Source organism: Bactrocera dorsalis, unplaced genomic scaffold (assembly GCF_023373825.1).
Source record: "Bactrocera dorsalis isolate Fly_Bdor unplaced genomic scaffold, ASM2337382v1 BdCtg038, whole genome shotgun sequence".
Lineage (NCBI taxonomy): Eukaryota > Metazoa > Arthropoda > Insecta > Diptera > Tephritidae > Bactrocera > Bactrocera dorsalis.
The window spans coordinates 40207-60309 of NW_026038089.1; positions in this window are offsets into that span (position 1 = coordinate 40207).

Genomic DNA, 20103 nt, shown 5'->3' on the forward strand with positions numbered 1-20103 from the left:
TTAATTTGCAAGAATTCCGTTATCTTATATTTAAGTATTAAGTCGATTTTCTTGTATATACACATTTATTAATCGATAATGAGTTGTTTCAAATCATTAAATTCACATATTTAAGTTAATTAACCTTCTTCATCGCACTGAAGTGGACATAAAGCCATAACGGCAGTTAATTTGCAAGAATTCCACAACCTAATATTTAAGTATAAAGTGGATTTTCCTGTATAAACACATTTATCAGTCGATAATAAGTTGCTTCAAATCATTATATTCACATATTTAAGTTAATTAACCTTCTTCATCGCACTGAAGTGGACATAAATCCATAACGGCAGTTAATTTGCAAGAATTCCACAACCTAATATTTAAGTATAAAGTCGATTTTCTTGTATAAACACATTTATCAATCGATAATGAGATGCTTCAAATCATTAAATTCACATATTTAAGTTAATTAACCTTCTTCATCGCACTGAAGTGGACATAAATCCATAACGGCAGTTAATTTGCAAGAATTCCACAACCTAATATTTAAGTATAAAGTCGATTTTCTTGTATAAACACATTTATCAATCGATAATGAGTTGCTTCAAATCATTAAATTCACATATTTAAGTTAATTAACCTTCTTCATCGCACTGAAGTGGACATAAAACCATAACGGCAGTTAATTTGCAAGAATTCCACAACCTAATATTTAAGTATAAAGTCGATTTTCTTGTATAAACACATTTATCAATCGATAATGAGTTGCTTGAAATCATTTATTTCACATATTTAAGTTAATTTACCGTCTTCATCGCACTGAAGTGGACATAAATCCATAACGGCAGTTAATTTGCAAGAATTCCACAACCTAATATTTAAGTATAAAGTCGATTTTCTTGTATAAACACATTTATCAATCGATAATGAGTTGCTTCAAATCATTAAATTCACATATTTAAGTTAATTAACCTTCTTCATCGCACTGAAGTGGACATAAATCCATAACGGTAGTTAATTTGCAAGAATTCCACAACCTAATATTTAAGTATAAAGTCGATTTTCTTGTATAAACACATTTATCAATCGATAATGAGTTGCTTCAAATCATTAAATTCACATATTTAAGTTAATTAACCTTCTTCATCGCACTGAAGTGGACATAAATCCGTAACGGCAGTTAATTTGCAAGAATTCCACAACCTAATATTTAAGTATAAAGTCGATTTTCTTGTATAAACACATTTATCAATCGATAATGAGTTGCTTCAAATCATTAAATTCACATATTTAAGTTAATTAACCTTCTTCATCGCACTGAAGTGGACATAAATCCATAACGGCAGTTAATTTGCAAGAATTCCACAACCTAATATTTAAGTATAAAGTCGATTTTCTTGTATAAACACATTTATCAATCGATAATGAGTTGCTTCAAATCATTATATTCACATATTTAAGTTAATTAACCTTCTTCATCGCACTGAAGTGGACATAAATCCATAACGGCAGTTAATTTGCAAGAATTCCACAACCTAATATTTAAGTATAAAGTCGATTTTCTTGTATAAACACATTTATCAATCGATAATGAGTTGCTTCAAATCATTAAATTCACATATTTAAGTTAATTAACCTTCTTCATCGCACTGAAGTGGACATAAATCCATAACGGCAGTTAATTTGCAAGAATTCCACAACCTAATATTTAAGTATAAAGTCGATTTTCTTGTATATACACATTTATCAATCGATAATGAGTTGCTTCAAATCATTATATTCACATATTTAAGTTAATTAACCTTCTTCATCGCACTGAAGTGGACATAAATCCATAACGGCAGTTAATTTGCAAGAATTCCACAACCTAATATTTAAGTATAAAGTCGATTTTCTTGTATAAACACATTTATCAATCGATAATGAGTTGCTTCAAATCATTAAATTCACATATTTAAGTTAATTAACCTTCTTCATCGCACTGAAGTGGACATAAATCCATAACGGCAGTTAATTTGCAAGAATTCCACAACCTAATATTTAAGTATAAAGTCGATTTTCTTGTATAAACACATTTATCAATCGATAATGAGTTGCTTCAAATCATTAAATTCACATATTTAAGTTAATTAACCTTCTTCATCGCACTGAAGTGGACATAAATCCATAACGGCAGTTAATTTGCAAGAATTCCACAACCTTATATTTAAGTATAAAGTCGATTTTCTTGTATAAACACATTTATCAATCGATAATGAGATGCTTCAAATCATTAAATTCACATATTTAAGTTAATTAACCTTCTTCATCGCACTGAAGTGGACATAAATCCATAACGGCAGTTAATTTGCAAGAATTCCACAACCTAATATTTAAGTATAAAGTCGATTTTCTTGTATAAACACATTTATCAATCGATAATGAGTTGCTTCAAATCATTAAATTCACATATTTAAGTTAATTAACCTTCTTCATCGCACTGAAGTGGACATAAATCCATAACGGCAGTTAATTTGCAAGAATTCCACAACCTAATATTTAAGTATAAAGTCGATTTTCTTGTATAAACACATTTATCAATCGATAATGAGTTGCTTCAAATCATTAAATTCACATATTTAAGTTAATTAACCTTCTTCATCGCACTGAAGTGGACATAAATCCATAACGGCAGTTAATTTGCAAGAATTCCACAACCTTATATTTAAGTATAAAGTCGATTTTCTTGTATAAACACATTTATCAATCGATAATGAGTTGCTTCAAATCATTATATTCACATATTTAAGTTAATTAACCTTCTTCATCGCACTGAAGTGGACATAAATCCATAACGGCAGTTAATTTGCAAGAACTCCACAACCTAATATTTAAGTATAAAGTCGATTTTCTTGTATAAACACATTTATCAATCGATAATGAGTTGCTTCAAATCATTAAATTCACATATTTAAGTTAATTAACCTTCTTCATCGCACTGAAGTGGACATAAATCCATAACGGCAGTTAATTTGCAAGAATTCTACAACCTTATATTTAAGTATAAAGTCGATTTTCTTGTATAAACACATTTATCAATCGATAATGAGTTGCTTCAAATCATTATATTCACATATTTAAGTTAATTAACCTTCTTCATCGCACTGAAGTGGACATAAATCCATAACGGCAGTTAATTTGCAAGAATTCCACAACCTAATATTTAAGTATAAAGTCGATTTTCTTGTATAAACACATTTATCAATCGATAATGAGTTGCTTCAAATCATTAAATTCACATATTTAAGTTAATTAACCTTCTTCATCGCACTGAAGTGGACATAAATCCATAACGGCAGTTAATTTGCAAGAATTCCACAACCTCATATTTAAGTATAAAGTCGATTTTCTTGTATATACACATTTATCAATCGATAATGAGTTGCTTCAAATCATTAAATTCACATATTTAGGTTAATTATTAATTAAGAGGATGGAGTCATGTGTAGAAGTTCACGCAAGTGAGGAAAGTTCTCTGATCGCCATTCACTTGGGAGTGGCCAGAAACGATTCTTTTACATATGACTCAAGCAGCTCACGACTTCCGGTCTTTGACCAAGTATCCTCTGGGTAGCCTAAGAACATCCGTTTGAAGGCGAGCTAACGTGAGAAGGCGAAACATCCCCTGCATAGGGTTGTGCGCTGGGTTTGGGACCCGCCACGTAAAAAAACACCCCCAATGAAAAAGCAAAACACAGCCTCGGATGAGAGACCCCCCTTTTGATGACGACCATGGCAAACGAAATAAGGACTATGATTTGAGGGCATGCACCTGGAATGTCCGGTCCCTTAATTGGGAAGGTGCCGCTGCCCAGCTGGTAGATGTCCTCGTAAAGATAAAGGCTGACATCACCGCCGTCCAAGAAATGCGATGGACGGGACAAGGACAGAGACGAGTAGGTCCTTGTGACATTTACTACAGTGGCCATATAAAGGAGCGCAAGTTTGGTGTTGGATTCGTGGTGGGAGAGAGACTCCGTCGCCGAGTACTATCATTCACTCCGGAGAATGAACGTCTAGCCACAATCCGCATCAAAGCGAGGTTCTTCAACATATCGCTGATTTGCGCCCACGCCCCGACGGAAGAGAAGGACGATGTGACCAAAGATGCTTTTTATGAGTGCTTGGAGCGCACTTATGAGAGATGCCCCCGCCACGATGTCAAAATCGTGCTTGGCGACTTCAACGCCAGGATGGGCAAAGAAGGTATCTTTGGCACTACGGTCGGTAAATTCAGCCTCCACGAGGAAACATCCCCAAATGGGTTGAGGCTGATCGACTTCGCCGGGGCCCGAAATATGGTTATCTGTAGTACTAGATTCCAGCATAAGAAGATACATCAAGCTACCTGGCTGTCTCCGGATCGAAAAACCACCAACCAGATCGATCATGTTGTGATAGACGGAAGACACGTCTCCAGTGTTTTAGATGTGCGTGCGCTCCGAGGTCCTAACATCGACTCGGACCACTATCTTGTTGCAGCCAAGATTCGCACCCGCCTCTGTGCAGCAAAAAACGCACGCCAACAAACACAAGGAAGGTTCGACGTCGAGAAGCTGCAATCACAACAGACAGCCGAACGATTTTCTACTCGGCTTGCACTCCTGCTCTCTGAGAGCACTCGTCAACAACTCGGTATAAGGGAACTGTGGGACGGCATTTCAAACTCCTTACGTACAGCTGCAACCGAAACCATTGGTTTTCGGAAAGTGCAAAAGAACAGCTGGTACGATGAGGAGTGCCGTGTCGCAGCGGAGAGAAAACAGGCTGCCTACCTCGCAACGTTACGATCGACCACAACACGTGCGGGATGGGATAGATACCGAGAGTTGAAGAGGGAAGCGAGACGCATTTGCAGACAGAAGAAGAAAGAGGCCGAAATGCGTGAGTACGAACAGCTTGATAAGCTGGCCGACAGGGGTAATGCTCGAAAATTCTACGAAAAAATGCGGCGACTTACAGAAGGTTTCAAGACCGGAGCATACTCCTGTAGAACCCCCAAAGGTGATCTAGCCACCGATGCCCAGAGCATACTTAGATTATGGAGGGAACACTTCTCCAGCCTGCTGAATGGCAGTGAACACATAGCACCAGGAGAAGGCGAACCCGATACCCCAATCGATGACGATGGAGCAGACGTTCCATTGCCCGACCATGACGAAGTTCGAATAGCAGTTGCCCGCCTGAAGAACAACAAAGCGGCAGGGGCAGACGGATTGCCGGCCGAGCTATTCAAACACGGCGGCGAAGAACTGATAAGGAGCATGCATCAGCTTCTTTGCAAAATATGGTCGGATGAGAGCATGCCCAACGATTGGAATTTAAGTGTGCTATGCCCAATCCATAAAAAAGGAGACCCCACAATCTGCGCCAACTACCGTGGGATTAGCCTCCTCAACATCGCGTACAAGGTTCTATCGAGCGTATTGTGTGAAAGATTAAAGCCCACCGTCAACAAACTGATTGGACCTTATCAGTGTGGCTTCAGACCTGGAAAATCAACAACCGACCAGATATTCACCATGCGCCAAATCTTGGAAAAGACCCGTGAAAGGAGAATCGACACTCACCACCTATTCGTCGATTTCAAAGCTGCTTTCGATAGCACGAAAAGGAGCTGCCTTTATGCCGCAATGTCTGAATTTGGTATCCCCGCAAAAGTAATACGGCTGTGTAAACTGACGTTGAGCGGGACCAAAAGCTCCGTCAGGATCGGGAAGGACCTCTCCGAGCCGTTCGATACCAAACGAGGTTTCAGACAAGGCGACTCCCTATCGTGCGACTTTTTCAATCTGCTGCTGGAGAAAATTATTAGAGCTGCAGAACTGAACCGAGCAGGTACAATCTTTTATAAGAGTGTACAGCTGCTGGCGTATGCCGATGATATTGATATCATCGGTCTCAACACCCGCGCCGTTAGTTCTGCTTTCTCCAGACTGAACAAGGAAGCAACGCAAATGGGTCTGGCAGTGAACGAGGGCAAGACGAAATATCTCCTGTCATCAAACAAACAGTCGTCGCACTCGCGACTTGGCACTCACGTCACTGTTGACAGTCATAACTTTGAAGTTGTAGATAATTTCGTCTATTTAGGAACCAGCATTAACACCACCAACAATGTCAGCCTAGAAATCCAACGCAGGATTACTCTTGCCAACAGGTGCTACTTCGGACTGAGTAGGCAATTGAAAAGTAAAGTCCTCTCTCGACGAACAAAAACCAAACTCTATAAGTCGCTCATAATTCCCGTCCTGCTATATGGTGCAGAGGCTTGGACGATGACAACAACCGATGAGTCGACGTTGCGAGTTTTCGAGAGAAAAGTTCTGCGGAAGATTTATGGTCCTTTGCGCGTTGGCCACGGCGAATACCGCATCCGATGGAACGATGAGCTGTACGAGATATACGACGACATCGACATAGTTCAGCGAATTAAAAGACAGCGGCTACGCTGGCTAGGTCATGTTGTCCGGATGGATGAAAACACTCCAGCTCTGAAAGTATTCGACGCAGTACCCGCCGCGGGAAGCAGAGGAAGAGGAAGACCTCCACTCCGGTGGAAGGACCAAGTGGAGAAGGACCTGGCCTCGCTTGGAATATCCAATTGGCGCCACGTAGCGAAGAGAAGAAACGATTGGCGCGCTGTTGTTGACTCGGCTATAATCGCGTAAGCGGTGTCTACGCCAGTAAAGAAGAAGAAGAAGAACCTTCTTCATCGCACTGAAGTGGACATAAAGCCATAACGGCAGTTAATTTGCAAGAATTCCACAACCTAATATTTAAGTATAAAGTCGATTTTCTTGTATAAACACATTTATCAATCGATAATGAGTTGCTTCAAATCATTATATTCACATATTTAAGTTAATTAACCTTCTTCATCGCACTGAAGTGGACATAAATCCATAACGGCAGTTAATTTGCAAGAATTCCACAACCTAATATTTAAGTATAAAGTCGATTTTCTTGTATATGCACATTTATCAATCGATAATGAGATGCTTTAAATCATTAAATTCACATATTTAAGTTAATTAACCTTCTTCATCGCACTGAAGTGGACATAAATCCATAACGGCAGTTAATGTGCAAGAATTCCACAACCTAATATTTAAGTATAAAGTCGATTTTCTTGTATATACACATTTATCAATTGATAATGAGTTGCTTCAAATCATTAAATTCACATATTTAAGTTAATTAACCTTCTTCATCGCACTGAAGTGGACATAAATCCATAACGGCAGTTAATTTGCAAGAATTCCACAACCTTATGTTTAAGTACAACGACGATTTTCTTGTAACGGGTGATTTTTTTGAGGTTAGGATTTTCATGCATTAGTATTTGACAGATCACGTGGGATTTCAGACATGGTGTCAAAGAGAAAGATGCTCAGTATGCTTTGACATTTCATCATGAATAGACTTACTAACGAGCAACGCTTGCAAATCATTGAATTTTATTACCAAAATCAGTGTTCGGTTCGAAATGTGTTTCGCGCGCGTGTTTTGTTCAGCGATGAGGCTCATTTCTGGTTGAATGGCTACGTAAATAAGCAAACTTGCCGCATTTGGGGTGAAGAGCAACCAGAAGCCGTTCAAGAACTGCCCATGCATCCCGAAAAATGCACTGTTTGTTGTGTTTTGTACTCTGGTGGAATCATTGAACCGTATTTTTTCAAAGATGCTGTTGGACGCAACGTTACGGTGAATGGCGATCGCTATCGTTCGATGCTAACAAACTTTTTGTTGCCAAAAATGGAAGAACTGAACTTGGTTGACATGTGGTTTCAACAAGATGGCGCTACATGCCACACAGCTCGCGATTCTATGGCCATTTTGAGGGAAAACTTCGGACAACAATTCATCTCAAGAAATGGACCCGTAAGTTGGCCACCAAGATCATGCGATTTAACGCCTTTAGACTATTTTTTGTGGGGCTACGTCAAGTCTAAAGTCTACAGAAATAAGCCAGCAACTATTCCAGCTTTGGAAGACAACATTTCCGAAGAAATTCGGGCTATTCCGGCCGAAATGCTCGAAAAAGTTGCCCAAAATTGGACTTTCCGAATGGACCACCTAAGACGCAGCCGCGGTCAACATTTAAATGAAATTATCTTCAAAAAGTAAATGTCATGAACCAATCTAACGTTTCAAATAAAGAACCGATGAGATTTTGCAAATTTTATGCTTTTTTTTTTAAAAAAAAGTTATCAAGCTCTTAAAAAATCACCCTATATAAACACATTTATCAATCGATAGTGAGATGCTTCAAATCATTAAATTCACATATTTAAGTTAATTAACCTTCTTCATCTCACTGAAGTGGACATAAAGCCATAACGGCAGTGAATTTGCAAGAATTCCACATCCTAATATTTAAGTATAAAGTCGATTTTCTTGTACATACACATTTATCAATCGATAATGAGATGCTTCAAATCATAAGGTTCACCTATGTAATTATATGTTAATTTCCACGCACTCACCGCTCTGGATTTTATCAAAATGGAGAAAACACAAGAATTCCGCAAGAATTTCACAATCGGTTTTTATTGAAAAAAGAAGGTGTTCCGATATCTTTATCACCACCTTGGAGTTTAGAAGTTTAAGATATGTACATAAGTGTTAAAAAAAAGAACTGGATATTCGCAAAAATTGGTAAACGTTGAAAAGAACTGGATATTCGCACAAATTCGTAAACGTTGGAGCTCGGATTGTATCGCACGGCTATATCAGCGGATCGCAAAAAAGGAAGTGAAGACGAACTTGTTTCTCCGCCCCTTTTGCTCCCTTTTGGTTGAGGTGAAAAATGTAGTGATAATGTCGTTATGTGTGATGTGGATTGTAGGTGGTGTAGAGATGAGTGTGGTGAAAGAAGCGTGCTAGTGACGTATGTATATTTGAATGCGGGATTATTGTTGTGGTTAGGTGTTAGGTGTTCGGTGTTGGTTATGTGTTGTGTGGGGCAGGAGACCCTCATTTAGCTATCCCGACCCCCCTAGGCGAATATTTCAGCCTAGAAGTCGTTGCAACTGCTGGAGCGTGGCTACAACGTTGCTTAGGCCTGAGGTGCGGCGCGGACGGGGCGTTTGTTGCTGGCGTCGTGTCGACGTCCCATTCTGTTGCCGCCGGATACGGGTGGATGATGTGGTTGGCTGTCGGCGCGATCGTTCATTCCGGCTTATTGGCGGTTGTCGTACTGCACCACGATGGCGGCTACCAGATTGTTGACCGATGTCGGGTCTGGTGGTTCGGTGCAACATGGTGTGGTGCGGCCACATACATATCTGGCACACGTTTCTCGAGGTACACTCCTGTGTAGTGTGGGTAGGTGCCAGACAATTGAGGCAGTGGCCGTGTGCCTGGACGACGCGCAGCCTTTGTTGTGGTGGCATACCTTTAAAAATTGCGCAGTGCATCAACCGGTGTGGTCGACGGCATATTGGGCACCTGATGCGCTGCGGCTCTGCTGCTGATATGGGCGTTGACGGCAGTGCTCGGTTTCCCGGAGGACTCGTTGATGTGGTGGTTCGGGGAGCTGCGACTGGGCCAGCCGCGACTGGGGCTGCCGTAACTGGAGGTTAGCTTCGGAGCGAGTGGCATGTCTGCATCCATGTTTATCTGTATGGAAGAGTGTTATTTTAATTGTAAATTTGTTGCATGAAGTGGATATGGGTTTGGCTGCCTCGTTGTGGCAGAAGTGGAGCGTCAAGTTGATTGACCATTATATTGTTTTGTTTGTTATTTTAAAATATTTATTATAACGGGTTTATTCGAGGGTTTTTTCGTTTAAGTTTCGATGTTATCGGCTGTCGGTAAAAAGCATAGTTTAACGAGCGGTCTTGTTAACTTCCCGGATTGAGTACGGAGATCGACTACGCGAATATGACCGTCGGAGCCTTGGTAAAGCTTCTCTATGCGGTCGAGCCGCCATTTGGTAGGGGGGAGACACTCGTCCTGAATCAGGACACAATCTCCAATCTTTGGTGCATTTTCTGTATTTTTCCATCGGTACCTCTTGTGGAGGTCCTTGATATAGTCTTCCTTCCATCGGCGACTGAAATTATGATGGAGAATTTTAATTCTTTCCCATCTATTTAGTAAGGATAGCGACTCCACGCCTGGCTCAGGTGTGGCCAGAATGGGTGCTCCTTTTAGAAAATGCCCTGGAGTTAGGGCTGTTAAATCGGAGGGATCTTGCGAGAGAACCGTGAGGGGCCGTGAGTTGAGAACGGCTTCGACTTTAGTTAATAATGTAGTGAATTCTTCATAATTAAATTTGTAGCTGCCAGCTATCTTCTTGAAGTGAGATTTGAAGCTCTTTACAGCTGATTCCCACAAACCACCCATATGAGGAGCGCTTGGGGGTATAAATTGCCAATTGATACCTTGCGGGGCGTACTTTTGTACGATGTCAGGTGATACTTGTTTAAAGAAATCCACGAACTGTTTCTCTGTGGCTCGTTGAGCTCCAATGAATGTTTTGCCATTATCGCTCATGATTTTGGATGGGAAGCCACGTCGAGCGACGAAGCGAGCAAATGCCGCGAGAAAAGCCTCTGTCGTCAGATTAGTGCATAGCTCAAGGTGGACTGCCTTTGTCGTGAAAGATACAAAGACAGCCACATAGCCCTTCATGAGAGTGGGAGATCTTAGCATGGACGCCTTTATTTGAAAAGGCCCAGCAAAATCGACACCTGTGGTGGTGAAGGGCAGAGCGAAATTGCAGCGTTCAGGTGGAAGTGCTGCCATAATCTGCGTTCGCATTTTTTGCTTATGCATAGTGCAGATCTTGCACATGAAAATGCATTTCTTGATTTGGGGCTTCAGACGTGGGATGTAATACTCTTGTCGTACCATATGTTGCATGAGGCGATGTTCGGCGTGTAGCATTAATATGTGGATGTATTTCAGGAATAATGTGGCAAATGGAGACTTCTCAGGTATGATTATGGGGTGGCGTTCGTTATACGTAAGGCTGGAATTAGCAAGCCGGCCGTTTGCACGAAGCAGACCTTTCGTGTCTATAAATGGGTTTAGTACTAAGAGTGAGCTCTTTTTGTCAATTGGCTTCGATTCTCTTAGTAACCCCAGGTCGCGGCTGAAGTAGCGCGCTTGGGTTGATGCGATAAGAGCGACCTTTGCTTTTTGTAAGTCTTGGTGCGTCAACGTATCGCATTGGGGGCAAGTTGCTCCCTTTACCTTAAGTTTGAGTCGCTCTGTGAATTTGAGAATATAGGCGACTACTCTGAGTGCTCGGGGGAACGATGAAAATCGTTCAAGGATGTCATTATCATCCAATATTGTGTGGTAGGTGTCGATTTTTCGACTTTCGGGGGCAATTATGTTGCGCATTGGCGATTGTGGCCAGGAATCGGGAGATTCTGTTAACCACCGGGGGCCATTCCACCATAGGGTGGTGGTGGCGAGATGCAGGGGTTTGGACCCTCTTGTACCTAGATCAGCAGGATTGTCAGCACTGGCAACGTGTCGCCAAGTGGCTGATCCTACTAGGTCAAGTATTTGCGCCGTTCTATTAGAAATATATGTTTTCCACGCGTGTGGTGGTTTTTCTAACCAGGCTAGAACTATTTCGGAATCAGACCATAGATATAATTTGAATTTTGCCATGTTTAAGTGGGTCTGCACTATGGAAACCAGCTTTGCTAGTAGCAGAGCGCCACAGAGTTCAAGTCGTGGTAGACTTATGGTTTTCAGAGGCGCAACTTTTGCTTTTGCCACTAGTAGGTGGCTTGTAGTTGCAATATCGCTTTGTGTGCGCACATATATAGTGGCACAATATGCCTTTTCAGAGGCGTCTGGCACTTTGTATTCGGGGGAATAGTTTACCCACCGTGGAATTTGTATCTGCGAAATGCCGGTCAGATTATTAGCGAACTGGGACCATCTTTCTAAGCGAAGAGGTTTCACTTGTTCGTCCCAGTCAGTTCCGTCTAGCCATAATTCTTGGATCAGGATTTTCGCTTGTATCATAATTGGCGAAAGCCATCCTGCGGAGTCAAAAAGTTTTGCCATAGAGGAGAGAATTTGGCGTTTTGTAACGGCGGATAATGCGGATATGGACTCGGTGGGATAGGAAATCTGGTCCGATACCGCATTCCATTGGATGCCTAGAGTTTTTGTGGTACTTTCTTCTTCGAATATGAGGAAATTAGTATCCAACAAATTTTCTTTTGGTATGTCTTTTAATATATTTGGGTGATTTGCCGTAATCTTTTTTAGGGGGAACCCTGCTGTGTTGAGGGCCTTTGTCACTTGTGATAAGGACTCGTATGCTTGTGAGAGGCTGTGGCTCCCAGACAGAACACCGTCTACATACGTTTGTGTTTTTAAGATTTTTGTTGCCAGAGGAAATTCTGACTTTGTGTCTTCTGCCAGTTCGTGGAGTGTACGGATGGCTAGATATGGGGCACAGTTTACGCCAAAGGTAACTGTTTTTAACTTGAAGTCGCGAAGTGGACTATTGGGGGATTTTCGGAAAATAATGCGCTGAAAATCTTGATCGTCTTTATGTACGACTATTTGTCTATACATTTTTTCGACGTCCCCGTTGAATACGTATTTGAATATACGCCAGTTTAGAATAAGCAGCATTAAATCAGGTTGGAGCGTGGGTCCCGTAAACAGGATATCGTTTAGGGAATTCCCCGAGCTAGTAGTTCTTGAGGCATTGAAGACAACTCTAACCTTTGTGGTTTTTTTGTCAGGCTTTACTACTGTATGATGTGGGAAGTAGAATGAGTAATATTTGCCTTTTATGATTTTTTCACATAGGCTTACTTCCTCCATGTGATCTAAATGGAGGTATTCTTCTAAGACACCATCATAATCTTGTTTAAGCTCACCTTTTCTAAGTAGGTTTTTTTCCATACTTAGAAACTGCTGTATTGCAGAGGTGCGAGATTGAGCTAAGGCGAGTGTGTCTAGAAATTGATGTTTCAGTGGTAGTCGTACGACATACCGATCATCATCTGATCGAGTAGTTGTGGCTTTGTAAAAGTCTTCACAATACTGATCTTTTGGTGGTGTAACTGAAATGGGGGGGAGTTCTTCTAACTCCGAAAACTTTCTCAATTGTGAATTGAGGTACTCGTTTGAGATTTCCTCAACTTGAGTTGTCATTGCTGTGACTGGTTCCGCAACTAGTACACTTAGGACCCATCCGAAAATGGTATTTAGCGCCAGTAGTGTTTTCGAAATTTTTTCAACACCTTCTAGTATAATCTGCGATATAAGATCGCTGCCTAATAGAAGGTCTATTTGAGCAGGGGTGTTGCAGTTGAGATCTGCTAGCTTTAGGTGTGTAACCTTTTGCCAATGCTTGCTATTTATGTGATAGCTTGGAAGCATGTTCGTGAGTTGCGCTAAGACTATTGCATCTGCTTGAATGCGCTTATCCGCTTGGGGGGAAATTAGGGTAATGGGGCAGATTTTATTGGAGTTTTGAACTACTCTTCCGCCCATTCCCGTAATTTCAAAATTGGCTAATTTTGTAGGCAGTTGTAGCCTATTTTGTGCCCTAGACGCTATAAGCGATCTTTGTGATCCTTGGTCTATTAAGGCCCTGAGTTTAAACAGTTCTCCTCGGTGTTCGATGGAGACGACTGATGTTGGTAGTAGTACCATACTTTGGATCTCGCTGTGCAGCGTTTGAGTTTTTAATGCCTTGGAGCAGCATGGTGTCTCTTGGCAAAATTCGAGATTTTGTGTTTCGGGAGTTGCGGTTGCAACTAAACCCGTGGCTCTTTTTGAGAAAGCGCTACTTTGAGGTGTGTTGGGAAAGTTATTTAAGTGCAACATAGAATGATGCCTTTTGTGGCAATATACGCAGTTGAATTTGCTTTCGCAATTATTGAGATTGTGTGAGTGGGACAAACAATTTGTACAGAGTCTTTTTGATCTGACAACGTTGTTCCTTTCATTGATATTAAGTTTTTTAAACTTTTCGCAAGATTTTAGCTTGTGCCCTCCTTTACACAGTTCGCATGACGTTAATTTATTTTGTTCAGATGTGAACGATTGATTTTTAAAAAAGCTTCTGTTTAAACTGTTGTTGTTACTAGCTTGGGTTCTAATGAAACTTCGATTCAGGTCGTGTTGAACGTTTTTTGTTCTGACCGTCTTTTTATCTACCCTTTCCGTAATTTCGTATTGGGTAGTTAAGAAATCTTTCATCTGTTGCCACGTTGGGCATTTTCTTCGTGATGACAGCGATTGCTCCCACAGAAGCAAAGATTTTTCCGGTAATGCCGCGGAGCATATGTTTATCAGTATGGGGTCCCAATTGTCTGTGGGAATATTCTGTCTCGATAGAACTGACAAACAATTTGAAACAGTGGATTGAAGTTTTATAAACTCCTCACTTGTTTCTTTCTGAATTTTTGGTAAGTTCATTAATATGGGACTTGCTGGTCGACCAATATTCTTTCATTCTCGTATCGTTCTTTTAGAGCTTCCCAAGCCAAATTGAAATTGTAGTCATTTAATGCGAACTGTTTGACTATTACGCTTGCTTGACCTTTGGTTCTGTATCTGAGGTGATACAATTTTTGCGCTTGTGATAATTTAGGATGGTTTAGCTACACGGTCGAAAACATGTCCCGGAATGGAAGACCTCCATGAAATATTTCTGTATCGCATGCTGGCACTTCAAGCCGAATGCGTGGACTCGCTTCTTGGCTTTGAATTTGTCGCAGCTCTACTCTCGGTTGCGGAGAAGGTGCAATTGCTTTAATTAATTTCAATTGATCGGAGATCATGGCTTTTGTCTCTTCATATTGGTCAAGGCAATTTTCATATTTGGCGTAAGCCGAGGTTTTGAAATTTTCGGGTAGATCTGAGTCGTCAGTTTCTACTATCGCGTCATAGGCAGATTGGAGACGTGTCCAGAAATTGTCAATATTTTGATTTTTGATTTCTAGCACCGATTCAGAGTTATCTTGAATCGGTGAAGATGAAAATCGAGTGCAGTATCTTATTAAGCTGTCACCCTCAGAAATGAATTTAGCGTAAGAAATATCTTTTCCCCTTTTTTGCTTTGTAGCACCTTTCTTCGAGCGTGTAGCTTCTGCCGGTGTACTTGGACTTTTGTCATCAGAAATCATTTTCGGAATTTTTAAAAATTGAGTAGATTTAGAATCTTTAGAGTCTGTGCTCATTTAGTAACAATAGATTAATAAAGGTGAATTTTTTAGTATGAATTCAGATGAATGTGAAAACCCGAAAACTCTTTCACTAAATTAGAGTTTTTATTACCGAATTACCGATTATTTTATTGAAATACGCGTATGTCGTGTTACGCAGTATTTTAAAAATGTTTAGGCAATAATAACAATATATTGTACATATATTTTATATGTGTGTATATATATATATGTAAGTATGTATAGATATATACTTTTTTTTTGTTTGTTTGCGGCTTATTCGAACACCCTCGTATAATATAATTGATTTGTTGTATAATATATATGTGTGTATATTTCTTTTTTTTTTTTTAGGTTGCGGACTTATTCGTATGCCCTCGTTATATATTTTTTATATATTGTATAATATATGTATGCATATTAGGGTGATTCAAAAAATTTTTTTTATTTTTTTTTCAATTGGTACTCGCAAAAATAGGTTCCTAGACACCTCTAAGAAAGCCTCTCCAAATATGAGATTTTAATTGTAACGGGAAGGTCCTCCGCCTAACGGTTTTCTATTTTTTCTTATTATCAGATAGAAAAATTTATATCTCGCTTCCAACTACTTGAAAAAATATCTTGTTAATTAGGTTTTGTAGGAAATTGAATGCTCTAAAATATGGTCTCGTATGATTTTTTCGTAAACCCAACCGTTTAAAAGATATTAACGGTTGAAATTTGACTATTTTTGGAAAAATTCTTTATTTCTTATTAATTTTATAACTCAATGAAAAAAAATTATTATGAATGATGAAACTCATAGTTTTGTAGGAAATTTACTGCTCTATAAAAATGGTCTACGGTAATTTTTCGATAAAGTTAAGCGTTTACGAGATATTCATCGTCAAAAATCAGTGCATATTAGGGTGGATCAAAAAAAATAAATTTTTTTTTTCGTTTGGTACTCGGAAAAATAGGTTCCTAAGCACCTCTAAGTTACCCTCTCCAAAAACCTATTCGTAATAATTTTTTTTCATTGAGTTATAAAATTATTAAGAAATAAAAAATTTTCCACAAAATCATCAAATTTTAACTGTTAATATCTTTTAAACGGTTGGGTTTACAAAAAAATCATACGAGACCATATTTTAGAGCATTCAATTTCCTACAAAACCTAATTAACAAGATATTTTTTCAAGTAGTTGGAAGCGAGATATAAATTTTTCTATCTGATAATAAGAAAAAATAGAAAACCGTTAGGCGGAGGACCTTCCCGTTACAATTAAAATCTCATATTTGGAGAGGCTTTCTTAGAGGTGTCTAGGAACCTATTTTTGTGAGTACCAATTGAAAAAAAAATAAAAAAAATTTTTTGAATCACCCTAATGTATAGGGTGATTTTTTAAGAGCTTGATAACTTTTTTTTAAAAAAAAACGCATAAAATTTGCAAAATCTCATCGGTTCTTTATTTGAAACGTTAGATTGGTTCATGACATTTACTTTTTGAAGATAATTTCATTTAAATGTTGACCGCGGCTGCGTCTTAGGTGGTCCATTCGGAAAGTCCAATTTTGGGCAACTTTTTCGAGCATTTCGGCCGGAATAGCCCGAATTTCTTCGGAAATGTTGTCTTCCAAAGCTGGAATAGTTGCTGGCTTATTTCTGTAGACTTTAGACTTGACGTAGCCCCACAAAAAATAGTCTAAAGGCGTTAAATCGCATGATCTTGGTGGCCAACTTACGGGTCCATTTCTTGAGATGAATTGTTGTCCGAAGTTTTCCCTCAAAATGGCCATAGAATCGCGAGCTGTGTGGCATGTAGCGCCATCTTGTTGAAACCACATGTCAACCAAGTTCAGTTCTTCCATTTTTGGCAACAAAAAGTTTGTTAGCATCGAACGATAGCGATCGCCATTCACCGTAACGTTGCGTCCAACAGCATCTTTGAAAAAATACGGTCCAATGATTCCACCAGCGTACAAACCACACCAAACAGTGCATTTTTCGGGATGCATGGGCAGTTCTTGAACGGCTTCTGGTTGCTCTTCACCCCAAATGCGGCAATTTTGCTTATTTACGTAGCCATTCAACCAGAAATGAGCCTCATCGCTGAACAAAACACGCGCGCGAAACACATTTCGAACCGAACACTGATTTTGGTAATAAAATTCAATGATTTGCAAGCGTTGCTCGTTAGTAAGTCTATTCATGATGAAATGTCAAAGCATACTGAGCATCTTTCTCTTTGACACCATGTCTGAAATCCCACGTGATCTGTCAAATACTAATGCATGAAAATCCTAACCTCAAAAAAATCACCCGTTATATGTATATATACTTTTTTTTTTTCTTTTTTTGTTTGCGGACTTATTCGTATGCCCTCGTGGTTACAGGCGTCAATACCCTTTGTATATGTGCCTGGTCTGTATGTAACGCGCTATGGTACATATATTCAAGTAATTTTATTGCTTGTGTTTTTACGTTCTTCCGTCCGTTGTTGTAGGCGCGCTACGAATCCAAAAGAGAGTTCACCATGCGCAAGTGTTCACCTCTTTATGCTTTGTGGTTTTAGTTTTAACTTCGTATAATGTATGTATGCATGTATCTTCGAATTTATTATGTCTTTAATTTCTCTTCTTGTATTTTTATTGTGCCTTTTGCGTTTTTATTTTAGGTATACTGCTTACTGTTTTGAGGAACAGAAGGAGTATTGCGAAAAATCTTGCAAGTGGATACTTGAATTCAAATTGTTGTTAAATTAGCTTGTTACGTGTGTTCGTAACACTGGGGTAATCAAATAGGCAAATAAAATATTTATATATATATTTTTGTTTTTTACTGTTTTATATATATAGACGATATATATAAATAAAATTTGCGCGGTTTGTGCCGTTCAAACGGATTATATTAAATACAATTCCGTTTGTTATCATACATGTGTACATACGTTTGTTATCATCAATGAGAAACGATACACTTACTTTATCTCGCCTCAAGGGGTTTTGGGGGATAGTAAGCTTTTGTAGAAGTTATATGCCTGTGTGCTCCGGTTTTCCTGTTGTGCTGTCCTACGCCTGTGTGATCCAGTTTTTCTCCTTTTCCGATTTTATGTTGCATTAATGTTTTTTGCCCGATCGCGCCCGAATTATGTATTAGGTTTAGATTTTTATAACGCGGCGCGCTCGTTTGATTATGATTTGTTACTTTTTATGTATTATAATTTGTTTAAAAACTTAATTTTTATTTTATTATATTTTTACACATGAACATGTAATTATAGATATGTTCATATATATATATGTAAATGTTAATTTTTTTTTTTTTTTTTTTTTAACTGAACTTCGTTTCTGTATATTGTTTTCTGTGTGTGTTAATATTTCTTTTTATCTCCTTTTTTCACAGCACTCCGCTTAACTTTTTACTTTAACTTGGTTTTATTCTTTTTATTTCGCGTTTTATATGTTTTAACGTAACTACACTCGTTTGTATCAAAATTTGGTTTTTTTTCTATAGTGCCTTTCTGTAGGCTCGAAGGACCATGTAATTATATGTTAATTTCCACGCACTCACCGCTCTGGATTTTATCAAAATGGAGAAAACACAAGAATTCCGCAAGAATTTCACAATCGGTTTTTATTGAAAAAAGAAGGTGTTCCGATATCTTTATCACCACCTTGGAGTTTAGAAGTTTAAGATATGTACATAAGTGTTAAAAAAAAGAACTGGATATTCGCAAAAATTGGTAAACGTTGAAAAGAACTGGATATTCGCACAAATTCGTAAACGTTGGAGCTCGGATTGTATCGCACGGCTATATCAGCGGATCGCAAAAAAGGAAGTGAAGACGAACTTGTTTCTCCGCCCCTTTTGCTCCCTTTTGGTTGAGGTGAAAAATGTAGTGATAATGTCGTTATGTGTGATGTGGATTGTAGGTGGTGTAGAGATGAGTGTGGTGAAAGAAGCGTGCTAGTGACGTATGTATATTTGAATGCGGGATTATTGTTGTGGTTAGGTGTTCGGTGTTGGTTATGTGTTGAGTGGGGCAGGAGACGCTCATTTAGCCAACATATTTAAGTTAATTAACCTTCTTCATCTCACTGAAGTGGACATAAATCCATAACGGCAGTTAATTTGGAAGAATTCCACAACCTAATATTTAAGTATAAAGACGATTTTCTTGTATAAACACATTTATCAATCGATAATGAGTTGCTTCAAATCATTAAATTCACATATTTAAGTTAATTAACCTTCTTCATCTTACTCGAGTGGACATAAATCCATAACGGCAGTTAATTTGCAAGAATTCCACAACCTTATGTTTAAGTACAACGACGATTTTCTTGTATATACACATTTATCAATCGATAATGAGTTGCTTCAAATCATTAAATTCACATATTTAAGTTAATTAACCTTCTTCATCGCACTGAAGTGGACATAAATCCATAACGGCAGTTAATTTGCAAGAATTCCACAACCTTATGTTTAAGTACAACGACGATTTTCTTGTATAAACACATTTATCAATCGATAATGAGATGCTTCAAATCATTAAATTCACATATTTAAGTTAATAAATCTTCTTCATCTTACTCGAGTGGACATAAATCCATAACGGCAGTGAATTTGGAAGAATTCCGTTATCTTATATTTAAGTATAAAGTCGATTTTCTTGTATATACACATTTATCAGTCGATAATAAGTTGCTTCAAATCATAAAATTCACATATTTAAGTTAATTAACCTTCTTCATCGCACTGAAGTGGACATAAATCCATAACGGCAGTTAATTTGCAAGAATTCCACAACCTTATGTTTAAGTACAACGACGATTTTCTTGTATATACACATTTATCAATCGATAATGAGTTGCTTCAAATCATTAAATTCACATATTTAAGTTAATTAACCTTCTTCATCGCACTGAA